This window comes from Cololabis saira, chromosome 18 (assembly GCF_033807715.1).
Source record: "Cololabis saira isolate AMF1-May2022 chromosome 18, fColSai1.1, whole genome shotgun sequence".
Taxonomy (NCBI): Eukaryota; Metazoa; Chordata; class Actinopteri; order Beloniformes; family Belonidae; genus Cololabis; species Cololabis saira.
Window position 1 is genome coordinate 27,398,395 of NC_084604.1, and position 15,697 is coordinate 27,414,091.

Here is a 15,697-nt window from a genome sequence, read left to right on the forward strand (position 1 = left end):
AACATTATTTGGTGGTCACAGTAAAAGTAGAAAAAGTATATAAATAGTATAAAATAAAGCGAGTGAGTGGCAGCACGCCGTTGCTGCGCTAAACGCCGTGAGTGCCCCGGCGCAACAGGGGGGACATGTCCCCCCGTCTTTTCAAAATCATGTTTTTGTCCCCCCCACTTTTTACAGTTTAAAAACTAACGGTTGGCTCAGCCTGTAATTGCAAATCATCAAGACACCCTGTGCGAAAGCGATGCGAGAACAGCCCGGCAGCTCGTTTTAGATGTTTCCAATATTTTATGACTGAATGTTTTGCTGATCTATTGGGGGAAAATGCAGCCCTGGCGTAGTGGGCCCTATTGCTCCCACCTCTAGTCAGTGCCCTCATAGTGCTGGCTCCCAATCTGGGATAAATGGGATAAATATGCCACATCAATCTGTGGAATACGAGGATGTGGTTAAATAAAGCCCCAAAATAAATAGCTTTGCTCAATGTTTAGAAAAGGGAAACTGCCTACTATACATCTCTTTGTCCTTCTTTTAATGCAACTTTCTATTCTTAGAAGCTCATATGTTCTGTCTCTTCCTTTCTCCCTATTTTCCTCCCTTTTCCTCTTCCTGTCCTCCCAGTACACTCTTGGTTGTATCCTGAGCGTGGCATCCCAGTGGGCCAATAATACGGGCCCGCGGGTGTTGCAATTTTCTGCCGTGCATCTACGCAGTGCTCTCTCTTTTGGAGTATCTCTGATCATCTCCTTCTCTCTTATCTAATCATATAGCTGGATTCATAGTCACGACTGACAGCACCCTTAAAGGAGGAGTTCTTGATTCTCCTCAGACAGGAAGTTATGCAATACACTCATAGGCGCTTACACTTTAATATTTAATGCCAAATCCTCCAATTAAAGGAGAAAAGAAGTGTGAAACAAAAAGAAAAATCATTCACGTTCCTTTGTAAATAAAAATCTTCAGATCAGTTCTTCTTCTGACAAGTTTAAAAGAGACGCAGTCCACACTTTTGTGTTGTACTGCATTTATTATTATTTTTATTGTTATGTTGAGCCCGAGCTACCTGGCCATTTAAGTGAGAAATGTTAACTAGTCCAATTAAAGTTAAATAGTCCAAAATAAATTGAGAAAAAAAAAACCTGATTTATTCCATGAAGATTAAAGAAGACAATTTGTGGGTCAATTTTTAATGCTTAGAGGTCTGAATGTTACTAACTTCACATCTACAATTTCATACCAGTTACTTATGCTACATTAAATACTTGTGACTCATCTGACACAGAAGTGTTGATGTCTCTGTGGAGATTAATTGATTACCGGTAAGTGTATGATTTGAAAGGAAATGTGTTAAAAAGTGGGATTTTCTGGCAAGCAGGCAATAACTTTGCAAGCCAAGGAATAAAAACAACACAGAAGTGTTGAAAACTCTCGTCTCCTATTATAGGAATTCGAAGCCAGCTCAGCCTTTGAACCACCGCTTTGGTGCAGGGCTGAATTTTTAAAGAACTGCAACTTACTCTAGATTAAGATTTAAAGCTTGGTATGATCTTTGAAAGGGCTGTTTTGGTTCACAGATGAGTCTTGGCTGACGAAAGTTGAACAACAGCAAAACCACTGGATGAAGTCCAAGAGTCTACATCCATCTTGCTAAGATGTCAATATAGAAGTTGGAGATTTTCAGTGAATTTGACATCTGAGCAGTAATTTACGAGCTAATAGAGCATAATCGCTCTTATTTTAAAGATAATGTGGCTTGTTATGCTGTTAATTATACGAAATGGCTGCTGTGCCGTTAAATTTGAAGGATTCCTTTGGAGAAAGCCGGACAAACGCCTGAAGGGTTCGGGGCTGTGATCTGCTGGCTGCGCTCAAGGCGGCAGGCGCATCGACCTTCTGTTGGGGACAGTTGCCGATGACGTGGCTCACCTGAGGCTGAGGACTGAGTCAGCAGCCCAGGGCCGAGCTGGTCACCACCTCAGATATCAGGCGAGCCACATCCACCCCCCCACACCGTTCAAGAACAACCTGTATAGGTTGCGGATGGCTGTGGTATCTCCAGACGGAGCTCGGCCAGAGGTCCAGCTGTCCTCACTCTGGCTCTGGCAGTCCTCGTGTCCACGTGTCACGATAGTTAACATCACGCGTTCAGATGAGATATGCACAGCTAAATCAGGTTGCCTATTGAAACTGAGTTGATCCGTTCCATCTGACTGCCAGTACATTTATGTATTAATTGGGGCTGCATGGAGTCGGTTCCTGCCAACGTGGCATCTGCCACAGGCCTAAAAAACTGGATTCAAAGATACTCTTTAGAAACTTTTGTCCTTATAGTCGTCCTTATAGTCCAAGCAGTCTGTGGTGAACTCTCGATGGTCTCATCAATTTGGCATAAAGTTTAAACCATTCACCTTTTTTTCTCCAGTGAATGCTGATGATACCTCATCTCAAGAAAACCGTTTAATTTTATTGATGTTCATGATCTAAAATAACCCCACATAAGAAAAGGAGTGTCCTTAGAAAAGCAAAATGAAAAAAACTGAACCACTCCATTAATACTCTTTGTAGAGTTGTTAGTCACAGTACAACAAGCAACTATTGTCCTCGGGTGCGCCAGCTTTCCTGTGAGTAGAGGAGTAGAGGGATGCTTTACGTAAAAAGGAAAACCAGCTCTGATTAGATCAGATATCAAACTGCAGCCAGGCAGCAGGGACGGAGAAGGTTCATTGTCCGACCACGGTCACGACGGTGACGGTGTACTACCAATTAGTGAAATTAAATCAAGTCATTTTATTTTCCCCTAGGGGGGAGTGAGCTTTCAAACTGTGCACAAATGTGTGTGTGTGTTTATGAGTTTGCTTTATAGACAAGGTCAGTGAAGAAGAAAAAGAAGAAGAAGAATCCCCGGAAAGTTTCCCTTTCTCTGAGCACTGAATCAGGAAATGCACTGAGACGAGGAGCTATTGTCACGAAGAGCTTGAACGAGCAGGCAGCGAGGAGTGTGTCTACGCCTGTCTGTGTGTGTGTGTGGTGGGGGGGTCAGTGCACTTTTGAAATCGTAATACTGTCTCGGTTTGCCAACAAGCTGATTTGACCTTGCACTGATTTGATGTGTAAATATCAGATGTGTTATGAAACAGATTATGTCCAATATTTCATGCCATGGAAAACAGTACATGGTGCAATGTGGATCAATGATGTTACAGATAAAATAATAGCATTTGCAATGACTAATCATGAATAAAAAAATTTACATTTGAACTTACAGTATCTGATAATAAATGTTGAGTAATTTATCACTCAGAGTTGTGTTAGAAATGCAGACGTTCTCCACGTTTCATCTATGTGAGTGACGAGGTATATCGGTGTGGTCGGGCTGTCGGTCAGTAAATGTAAACAGACAGAGGGAACATGGCGCCTTTTCTGGCATGTGTCAGGAAGGGTCAGCCTCTCTTTGTGTTTTTAGGTATGTTTGATCTTCTGTTACAGCGTTCCCCAGAGTGGTGTGTCACCAGCTGACCAATAAAATGACAGGAAACGTGCGAGCCTCAAAAACAAAAGAGGGAAAATATAATGAGGCCAACATATATACATAGAGCATATACGGTGGGGAGGGGTTTGTACAGTGATTATTTTTTACCCATTCAAGAATGGGGATAAATAAAAATTACCTAGTGTAAATGCAACCTAAATGTCGAAACATCTTCTAAGTAATCTATGAAGTATTGGCAACTTTGGGGCCGCTCGGTGGCGCAGTGGGTTAAGCAGCAGCTCATATACTGAGGCTACAGTCTTCAAATCCCTGCGCACCTTTGCTGCATGTCATCCACATTCTCTCTCTCTACCCCCTTCCTATCTGCAACTTGCATAAAGGGCCACTGGAGCCCAAAAAAATCGTTTAAAAAAAAAAAAGTATTGGCAACTTTGTAAAACCAATAAAGTTTTTTTTTAGCATGTCTTTCATGCCTTATATGAAAATTAAATATATACATGTATTTCTAAATCAAATTTAAGTTAGCTTGCAAGGAAAACAAACATTGTGTGGGTTCATAATGTCTGCAAAGAAATAAAGCAAAAATATTTAGGGGAGGGGGGGCATGTCTTTATTTTTACCGCTTCTAACCTCCTTTTCTATGAGGGATTCTGAGGGGAGGGGGGGCTATGATAATGAGGCTCTGTGCTGATTGGCTGCCTGAATGACGTGTAGCAGGGGAGGACACAAAGCCTTGCTCTGGGGACTCTGTACACTATTAAAGCGTGTCCCATGCGATGCGAGCGAGCGTCAGCGACAAAATCAATTCCATTGCTTTATTTTTTTTGTATTGGACTGTCCTAACTGGCGGCAAGGGCCTTTCTGTGTGGAGTTTGCATGTTCTCCCCGTGCTTGCGTGGGTTCCCCTCCGGGTACTCCGGCTTCCTCCCACAGTCCAAAAACATGCATATTAGGTTAATTGGTGATTCTAAATTGCCCGTAGGTGTGAGCGTGAGTGTGCATGGTTTGTGTGTTTATATGTGGCCCTGTGATGGACTGGTGACCTGTCCAGGGTGTAACCCCTGCCTCTCACCTGAAATGAGCTGGGATAGGCTCCAGCAGACCCCTGTGACCCTGCAAAGGATAAAGCGGGTATAGATAATGGATGGATAGATGGATGTCCTAACTGGCCGCCAGTTTAACGGTTTCAGTGTGGACAGAGAGCGTCCGATGTCACGCACCTCGACGCGATAGTCGGACGCTCGCATGCAGTTATGACACGTTGTAAACGACTCCCTGGGATCTTAAAGCCTGAATTACGGTTCTGGTTAAATCGACGCGTACCCTACGCCGTAGGCTCTGCGTTGGTGTAACGCGGAACCATAAATCAGCCTTTAGTCACCTCGTCTTCACACTAATTCACACAGGAAGATTTAATTGAATTCTAAACAGGTAAACCACAGTTATTTACTCCGATTCCTCATCATTTCATTTCTTATGTTACAAGACAAATGAATCATGTTAACTGTAAAGAAATCACAACACTGAATGTTCACAAATGGCAACTTTATTGTTAAAAAAAAACAACATTTGTACACATTATATACACCACTTAAATAAACCATACACTGTTTATATACACCAAGTTGTATATAAATAACATGTATGCACTATTGCTGGCTCAAGGTAGGACCGTGCGTCTTCTGAAGGTGTCGTTGAACAGCTTCAGGTGCTTGGAAGATCTGAAACCATCGACAGAAAAAAATGTATTACTAATAGAGCTCCGGTGTTACCTAACGGGTGAGTGGCTCAGTTAGGGAACGCTGGAGCCACCGGAGCACCGTAGACAAATATAAATAACATAAAAAATTACCGTCACTTAGTTACCGGTGACTCATGTGCAGTTGCCGGGTCCGTACTGTTGGTACTGATCCTTTTATGAGGGTAAGTGTCGATGCAAAACATAATTTTTACTGTCCCTCATTGTTGAAACAGCCACACGATACACCGCTTCCAAACAATGGCGGAAGCTCCGGCCGGCGGAGTTGGTCGTGGGCGTGTACCTATGGAAATCGCTCCCGCTATGGATATATTAGTGCTGCCAAGCGATTTCCTTTGAATTCATTACATTATTGTGGCTGATGAAAACATTGATATATAACAAAAAAAGTGGCTTTATAAAGTAATTTATTTATTTTTTCAACAGACTTGAACAGATGCAGTCTTAGCCGTTTACATCCACTTGGCAAGAACATTCTCCATCCTCTCTGTCACAGACGTGCGCATGCCCGGTCTCTTGTCCTCGAGTATAGTTTGGGGAAGAGCGTTGCTGTGGCAACATCGTTGCTGCTAACGTTAGCTGTGGCTGCGCTCGGACCGGGTGCTTAGCGTTTATGTGGCTAAACTTGAGCTAATTCGGTGGAGCAAATTCTTTTCCACAAACAACACATATCCCTCTACCGTTATCAATGGCGCCGTTGGGGCGTTTTAGAAATGTAAATCCCCCATTCACTGGACCGACAACTTTCACATGCTCCTCCATTGTCACCTCTCTTCTCCGCTACTCCCCCCCACCTGTCCAGCTACAACGGGAGTCTACCAGCGTAGCTAGCCACGCCCACACACAGGGACAATCAATGTCCACCTCAAGGTGTGACTGTATATGTGTATATGTATACACACACACACACACACACACACACACACACACACACACACACACACACACACACACACACATGCACAGTGCAGTTTATGGTCATTTTATGTCATGTCATTATTGATGACATTTTATTGTGTTGGCATGTTTCTTTGGAGTTTATTTGGAAGCCGTTTAAGGGAAACTGTCAATACTGAGACAGGAATGCTGCAATTGAGACAATCGTTACTCTCTTGAGCATGACCAAGGTCGAAAATCAAAAAATGCTTACCGTACATTTGTGTATCCACAGAGGGGTTTCTTGGGGTTTTTTTTCTCCCAGATACAAACCATTTGTGACTTAATTGTAAGTACACCATAAATTCACTTTGGTCATTTCTCTGGACTACAAACTAGACACGGAGCGCAAAAACTATATTTAAGTATTAAAAATCATCCTAATTCTAATCATTATGTCATTGCTATCATTATTATATATAGGTAAAGAAGGTTAAATGAATAAAGTCATTTTACAGCTGCTTATAATCAGACAGAGAGGTTTAAACAACTATAATTTGTTCATATGCTCCCCATTTATCCACGTTCCTTTCCCCGTTTCTCTTGGTTTGTCACTTTTACACCATAAATACATCTATATTGAACTTTGTGTTATATGTGTGTCTTTCTGTCTGTCACCTTCTGTTCACGCAGGCGCTGCGCTCCTTACAGCGATTCCTTCAAAGCTTTCTATTTCTGTCATTTTCCCCTTCTCTTAACACACAGGGACCAGCCTGTGCAGTGGGAATAATATGCTGCGGAGATAAACCAAGACGTGAAAGAGAAAACGTTTTTTTCACAAGAATACAACAAAAGTAAAATTTTAGCTGGGAGATTTAAGTTCGTGTACCCGTTATATGGAGATAAGGCGAGTGCAGATAAAAGCTCACCTAGAGAATGGCCAGAGAAATCAGAGGCCAAACCGTGCCATCTGCTCCTACGGCCTGGAACTGGCCAGTCAGCATTTAAACCCCCCCCCCCCATTTTTTTTTGCGCGCTCATCTCCACCCACGCGCTGACAGACAGGCCTCAGCTCTATGCAGTCTTCATGAAACCCTGATGGCCTTTGTGAGGCTGCCATGCTGGAGGCGACAGTCCCGGCGCAGCGTTCCGCTGTGACATGCTGGCTTCGTTATTTTTTCCATCCAGGGGGAGGATTTGGTGTCATCGTTCCTCCTCTGTATGGAAAATGAAATCAAGCTGTGAAAGCATTCATCCAGTGAGACACTAATGCCATGAGGTATATTTTTAAAACCACACTAAGGAGAATTTGGATTCATGTATTCATCAGTATGCAGCAAAGATACCCAGCTTGAGACTTGGGTAAGGCTGCATTGATTTTTCTGGTCAAGGCAGATTTTTACTGTATGAAACTTACCACCCAGCAGGAAGGCCCCTAGTTCAAACCCTGACTGGGGGCTTTTATGTTCTCCCTGTGCCTGCTGGGTAGCCGGCAGGCTGCTGTGTCAGCGTTCTGCTTCTTCACAAAGTCCAAAAGTTTTGGATGTTAGGCTGTTTTCTTTTAGTTAATTTCTCTAGCTGAAGGTTTTGGTTCATTTGGTGTTCACATTCTCGCTCAACAATGGGCAGACAAAAAAAAACAAAACAAATCACACCCTCATGGGAGTCATCTATCCTTCCGAGGCATCCCGGTACACTTGTTTGGTGCAACTAGCACAAAGGAAATAACCACAACCAGTTATTCTTCCTTCCAAACGCTCTCACTACCTCTTGTCCTCTCAGCAACTATAAATCCAGTAAAAACATGAAGGGATTCATTAAATGAATAAACTTTGTTCCAAAGTAATTGGAGTTCAGTGTTATAAAGTTCATGTTTAACCAGTGAATGCATCATATCTTTCTCCTGAGGTTATAGTAGATCTATGGACTAGCTGAAACTGGTAGTACCTGGATCTTCTAAGCTTTATTCAGCCATCTCTGACAGCAGCTTTTATGTATAGTGTTGCCCTCTATACCTTCTGATCAAGTCAAATCTCTAAGGCCGCTTAAAGTTAAGAAAACTAACCAATTTTAGGTCCATGCGTGCTCAGACATGTCTACTGGTGGGGTCACGTATCAGTCTGGCGGCATATTCTGCGCTTAAGAGCCTGCCAACTTCTTCAGATAGGAGTCTTGACTTTTGCTGCTTGCAGACTTTGATGATCCTCTTTAAAATGTACATATCTCTCATTGCTTTTCACTGATATTATTTTTGCATTTTGAGTTAAACACTTTATTTTTGCCACTGTCAAGACATGCTTAACCTAGTTTACAGAGTTTTGTTTGCAATCAAAATCCCCACACAGCATCAGCACAACTGCTACAGTAAGTGAGGTAAAAGTGCATGAATAATACATTGGGTCTATGTTGCTGACAGTCCAAAGTTTTTGGAAAAACAATGAAGCATTTTGTTTTTATCTCCACCCAATACAAATCAATGTAACCTCAATTCTGTGGTTTAAACGTGTGCAATACTCAACACCCTTAATATGCTATAATCCTGGGAATTAGAGGCTAAGTTAACACAAGGAAAAACAAAACATATTTTTCCTTTTTTTCAAATCATGCACTTAAAGCAAAACTGCATAACATTTTTCTTTGTTTTTGTATGCTTGTATGAACTGTGTGCAGTGCTGCAAGCTATATTACAGCTAACTGCTGCTGCGTTTGAAGCTGAAGCTGTTGCTGCCGTAGCCTACTGTAAATAAAAAATGCTTCTTCATAGGCTCTATTGTTTCTCGTTATGCTATAAGTTATACTGTAGCATAACAAGAAAGTTTCACTACATCAGGTGGTTCCAAGTCTTGTGAACTAAATTTAGTTGTCTATTTTTTTTCAGCAATTTGGAGAAGCAGCCGTGTAGTTATACTGGTCAGCTTGGCGTTTGCTTGTTTTCATTAACCTTTTTGTTGGTTTAAGATGCTTTTATAAATTGTTAACTGTGATTTTGGTGTTCTTTGACTCACAACACAGAAAAGAAACACTTCAGAGTAAACTGAACTGTGTCTTCATGGTCTGTGAGTTTCAGAAGCTTTGCTTTCTCTGCTTGTTATACTGAGCTTAATGTAGTCCAACACCTTGCTAGATACGATGGTCCTGGACCACGCAAGACCACATTAAACCTTCAACCCATATACTGTGTAGAATAGGTGACTAACATGCATTAACGTGCATTATAGAATTTAAAAAAGTTGGGTAGATGTAGAAGAAATGTCAAATAGTGAGCATGATTCACTGAGGTCACGTCAGTCCACGCCAAGCACACACTTCAACACAGATGAGTGCTTATCTGCACGAGGGTTCACCGACAGGTAATTAGCAACACACTCAGTAATGTGTTCCCTGTTGTGATAAGAGCAGTTAACATAGAAAGAAGGGCAGCCCTTTGGCCTTCAGCCCTGATGACCCTTCACTCTAGTTGGTCTATTTTGCCCACTGCTGTTCTTCGGCTGAAGAGCTGCCCACAAAGATAAACAGTGAGTAAACATGTTGTCGTTGACATGACAACCTGACCAGTTGTGTGTCTGGTCCTCCAAATGAAGTTATACAATCTTTTCCTCATCCAATGAAAAAGAGTTCTCTCTTCAGGTGTTTAAATGTATTCTGATCCAACACAAATATAGTGTCAACCAGTGATTTTAACGATCTACAAAGTATACGTCTCACAAGTTCTTCCGTTTCTTTGCTGGTGGCAACTCCTCTTGCACGTGGGACGGCCTTTAAACAGCCTTGTAAAAGCATCAATTATTCCTTCCCTGACCTAGTTTCATTTTATTGTTTACTTTCTTCTGGCTGACCTACCTTTTTGTGTCCTCATGCCCGTCATAGTTTCACAATGTTTTGGTAACCAAACTTATAAAGCCTCGACAAAGTGACATGTTGCAAAACTGGAATTTGACAAATGACTTTAAAAAAGGCTCTGTTGTATCTGGTTTGGTTCTTTTAATCATTTTTATTGGGACGGAGGAGAGAAACACGTTGGGGCAGTGAACTGTATCTGCATCAGCACTACAACCCAGCTCCAGCAACACTGCACCGCTTTTCAGTATCCTTAAAAAATAAGAAGACCTGTTCATGCTACTGAAAGAATGGAAGTACTAACTAGCTCTCCTGGAGTGGGTTGTTGAGAATCCCCCACGGCAAAACACTGGAACCATAATAAGCGGGGAATGGTTTGAAAACTGATGAAGTATTTATTCAGGCATGAAACAGTGCTGCCTAAGGGTCTGAAATGCAATACTTAAAAATGATGAAAACTTTCACTTGAAATCATTCTCAGTTCTTCAGGTAGAATTTCACAACTTTCTTCCATTTCACTCTTGATCTGTTATCTTTTCTGATGAAATGTATCGGCTGCTTCACCATTCAAGTTAACAATATTCCAGATGCTCACAGTTGTTATAGACCTGAACTGACTGGCTTCCTGATATGAGTTTGAACTGCGCTCTACTTGACACAAAACAAACTTTTCAAAGCTTTATTGTCATTAGGATCAGTACACTTGAAGGCTTGGCTTCACTTACACACCTCCAAACTAAATACAGTCCAAACGATATGACGCACTTTAGAAGACATTGTTTTCTTTTTTTGTTCTTTTTTTTTAGACCTGACCTTAACATTCAGTAAAGTCAACAACACACATTACATCTCATCATTCATGTCATTATTGATGCAACTAAACCTAAGCCAGAATGCAGAAGTAGAAACAATGCATGGCAAACTAAGTACACTTTGAATGCCTCTACAGAAAGATACGTAGCAGTCAGGTGCTGCTGATAATGTGCACTTTATCAACATCAGCAGGTGTAACAGCAGGTTTGTTTTTTTTTGTTTTCTTTTTGGAGTTTGCGGGACTGGAGCAGTCAGGTACGAGGCACCGCTCCTTCGTATTTCTGCAACAGAGAACATACCCGGGCTATGGAGGGTGTTGGTGGACAGTAAATGTGGAGAATTCCCATACCTGATTTTTCACAGTCTCCTGACATTTTCCGCTGCTAATGCGTGAAATTGCCTGTAGTGATGTTGTTTTCTTGGGGTTTTTTTCAGAAGATGGACTGAAGCTCCACCGATCTGGGACCATAAGAAGCCATTTATACAGATGAAATGGAAATCTCTCATTGTGGTTTTGGCCGTTGCTTTATGCAGAAATAAAGTTTTGGCTTGTGGCCTCCATCAAGGTAATTCCAAAACTTTTGAGCAGTATTTAAAGGAGCTTGAGGCAGGATTTATGAAAAAAATTCATATACGTTTTAAGTTTTCTAGTAATAATGTCAGATGAAGCGTTCCAAATCAAAAAGAATGAGCCCTCTAGTCTAGTGTATCTCTCCGTTGCCTTGAACAGGCTGTGTGCTGCAAAATGTGCTGCAATTCGGGGGCCGAATTTCCCGCGCTGTCCTGCGGATGTGACGTCACATGACGCTGCATGTACGTTCTCCCCGTTCTCCCGTGCCGGCTTCGCTGTTGGCTGCAGTACCCCCAACGGCCGTCGTGGTGAAGGGTGGCGCTAGAGGGTCTCATTTCTTAAAAGGAGCCTCAAGCTCCTTTAAACAGTTATCGCATAGCTAAAAATTAAAATGACAAATGAAACAATCAGACATGTCCAGAAAGATACGTTAAACAAGGGAGCACTGAGATGTGCCCTAACGTCACAACACACAAAGTATTGCAATTTTCAAGTAAAAATGTAAAAAGGACACCATAAGGTAAAAACCCTTTACACAGCTACGCATCGCTGCAGATGCTTAAACCGGTGGTGTGCAAACTCTCTGAGCACTCTCGTGATGTCTCTCTTGAAATCCACCTGGAATGTATAAATAAGACGTTCAACAATTCCTCCTAGTTTTTAGGGTTCTGGAGGAGAACACCCTCACTGTAGCATCGGCATGTGGTGGTTGTCACGGTTGCGAGTTACAAAGGTGTCTGCTCGCCTGGCAGTGCATGAGAATCATTCTCACTTGTTTGTCGCATGAATATGCAACAGTTTGAAAGTATGACGGAGATGCATTTCAGCAAAATCGTTTTCATGTAAACACCTAAACGGATCAAATTCTGGTGTCTGAGAAAATCCCTGTTATGAAGTAGGAACCCCGATCAATATCTGTTGTCAGTATTCTAGTGAAAACTTACTGATTTAAGGTGTCATTAGCAATTCTTCCACCATCCTGATTGTTTTGAATGGAGTTTCCCAGATGCTCATGTATATTTAATCACATAGAGCCATCCCTTTTGGTTCAGTATGTTCTGTACCGATATTCACAAGAGAGGATTATTCATGGAGTGAGTAGGTACGAGTACGACTGGCCGAGCTCGTGCAAAAATTCACAAAAAACACCTTATTGTGTAAATTTGACTGGATTGTTGATGTAAAAAACAGATTAGTATTGCAAATATTATAAAATGCTAATAGACGTTTTATTATCTAATGCAACAATACAGCCTCTCCAGTCCAAATCAGTTAAGTTACACACCAGATGTCTTTCTTATCTTTTGAGTCTATGTTTTTTTTTTTAAAGTTGCATATTTATTACCTCTTTCTGTCCCGCCCTGTATTTTTATTTGTCCTCAATGAGTGCAGTACGTGATTGCAGGGTGAGGTTTCGTCTGGTCCTTTCAGACTGGACAGGACATTGCACCTCACAGAGACTGACATGTGGTTGCAAACACTTGGGCTTCTGTAGCCAAGTAACACTCCCCCTCCCTCCGTCTCTTCATACACTTGGGTTTTATTGGCTGAGTTTGCTTAACCTGTCTGAACCGCAGCATTTTCTCAGGACTCAGCTTCGTCCGGGGGCTTATCTACCGCCGAATCCGGGCCGACCTACTGTGGAAAATTCCCTAAACCCAAATGTGACAGAGGGCCTTAAGAGATGGGAGAATGGGGAGAGAAGCAGAGGGTGGTGAGCACAGCGTGTGCCACATGACATTAATGGAGAGAAAATGAGAAAAGAGTGGAGAACCAAAGCGCTGAATGAGGAAGCAGACCACAGAGAGGACAGGAAAAAAGGAAATAAAAGATGGGCTTCTTCAGAGAATTAATTAACACGATCGCATGTGGTGATTCAAGCCGAGACTTCACTTAAAATACAAGCCGAGGCGGTGTTGGCTTAAATAACAAATGTCAACAAAGCTTTCAATCTGCAAAATCTGGGACGCGAGGAAACAAAGCGATTCCAGGTCAAGTCGGGATGGGATGTCTCTCGGCTCTCTTACTTGTTTGCCTTATCTATCTGTGTTACACACACATTCACATACTTTGCCAATGGAAAAACAAATGTGCCTATGGTACATTGGTGCAAAGGTAACCCCTCACAGACCTATCGCACTAAATTTCACACTGACAACGAAGGCTTTCAATTGTTTTCTTTCTGTTTTGTGCCAAAACAAAACAAAAAAAAACAGAGAAAATAGCTGTTGGGTGTTGTTTCCACAAGCATCACTCTGCAGGAGGCCTATCACATCCCATGGATGAAAGCAAATCATTTATATAACCCCCTGATCTAAATATTCATATTTATTGGCGGTTTGGAATAGGGGAAAGTAACTATCTCCATTTCTTGAAGCGCTAAATAAGAGTAAAGCTACATGTATTTGCTTTGGCTGGAGTCTGGGCCAGTGCCTTCAAAGTCACGTACAGAGGGGCGTGACCTCCGTCAATGAGGCCTTTCCTTCTCAATGAAACTTCCACAAGAGGTTAGATGGGAGATAAATCAAGAAAAAACGACGGATGTGGAGGAATTTGGAATTAATGCCGACTTGCTGTGTACCCATTCCGTTGCAGGGGTGGCTGTGAGTGCAACAAAACACGTAGTTTCACACAGCCTGACCTGACTTTTTGGGTGGAATTGGTCTCATGACACGCTATGTTCTGGGAGGCATATCAGGGTGCCTGTCTGTGTTTGTGTGTGAGTGTGTGTGTGTGCGTTTGTGTGCAGTCATGCAGAGTAGTACAATACCCATTCCCTAGCCAAAACACAGAGGGTGGGACGCGCACCGGCTCTGCAGCAAACGTCACATACAGAAAACCAGTGGACGTGATTTGGAACACTTAAAACGGATGGGGCACTTCCCGTGCCCTCTTTCCCTGAATTCGGCACGTTGGCCCAATCAAGGAATCCGAGTGCATGCACGCAGTCTGATCTGCATGCATGATGCAGCCCTGGCATCAGTCTCACCTCACATAACATAAAGTCGTGATCACATTTTGTGAGGCGAAGACACATCCAAGGGAGCGATCTAAAGAGGAGGTACACAATAAAGGTGCGGTCTTTGAAGGTTCAGTCTTTTGCAAAGCACATGATTTTGAATTTGACTTGTCCAAAAGGCGTTTGATGAGTCCAAAATTATAAAAGAGCTGCTAAACAATGTCCTGCACAAAACAGACTACAGAGTTGTTTCCAAATGGAGCACTTTCTCCCCACATGATGAATACCAGGCCATTCTCATCAGATACTGCTGTTTTGTAGACGTTTTTAGCATCTCTTGGATACGTAAAAGATGTTTTGCCTTGGAGAATGCAATCCATGTGCCTTGTGAGACCCTTGTGAGACTCATGTGAAACGCTCTATTTTCCAGCTTCCTTCACGAGGAAAAGATCATGGCTTAAAATACACGATATTTAAAAACTCACCCTGAAGAATATAGCAAACAGATCAATTTCAGACATTGTACTGAGCCATTTAAAAAGAAAGAAATAGGGGGGTATATTCTATAATATAATAGATATAATAAAATAATACTAGTCAATATGGTCTTATTTTAAGCAAAATTAATCTTTGTCCATGGGGTTAGAACTTTTTTTTTTTAAACTAAAATTCTTAAAACTAGCAAATAGCCAAAAATATTCTTCATCTTAGTTAATCAAGTTTTTTTTTTTTTTTGTTGTTACTTAGAGATAATGTTTCACAGTGTACTACTAAATATCACACAAGGTACTTTCAATAGACTCAAAAGGAGACAAGTTCCTGGCTTCTGCTGAGTATTGATTCAGTTTTATGGAAGCGGAGGCTGTGAGTGTTCTAGTTTGCGTGATATCAGTAGCTGACTTTTATGGATTTATAACAAGGTGGAAGTGACTGAAAGGAGAAGCGTGTACAAACAGCACTTTAATACACATTTCTACACTTGCAAAGAAAGAGTTTAACTTCTTTTTTAGGGGGGGCTATAAACTGTAAGGAAGGTTAAGCTACGATTAAAGGGCTCTGCTCAGATGGAAGATACAACCTCAACAAACTGGTGTCTGAAGAGGCTAATGATGAATGTGCAGTTGATACAAAGACTCGTGGTTTGGACTTAAAGCCTGATCCTGAACAATCATGGGGGCTTTTGTCACATGCAGTTAATGGTGAACAAAAGGGATGGAACACATGAGGCCACCTGGAAACCATCAGCTGTCTTCTGAGCAGGACTTCTCTTTTTATTCTTTTATTTTGAATAATAATTGCTGCTTGCAAGAAGTGGTCTTGGTCTGTATATCTGTTATCCATTAGCTACAGTGAAACAGATGCATAGAGAGCGTGTAAATTAGATTCTCCGTGTGT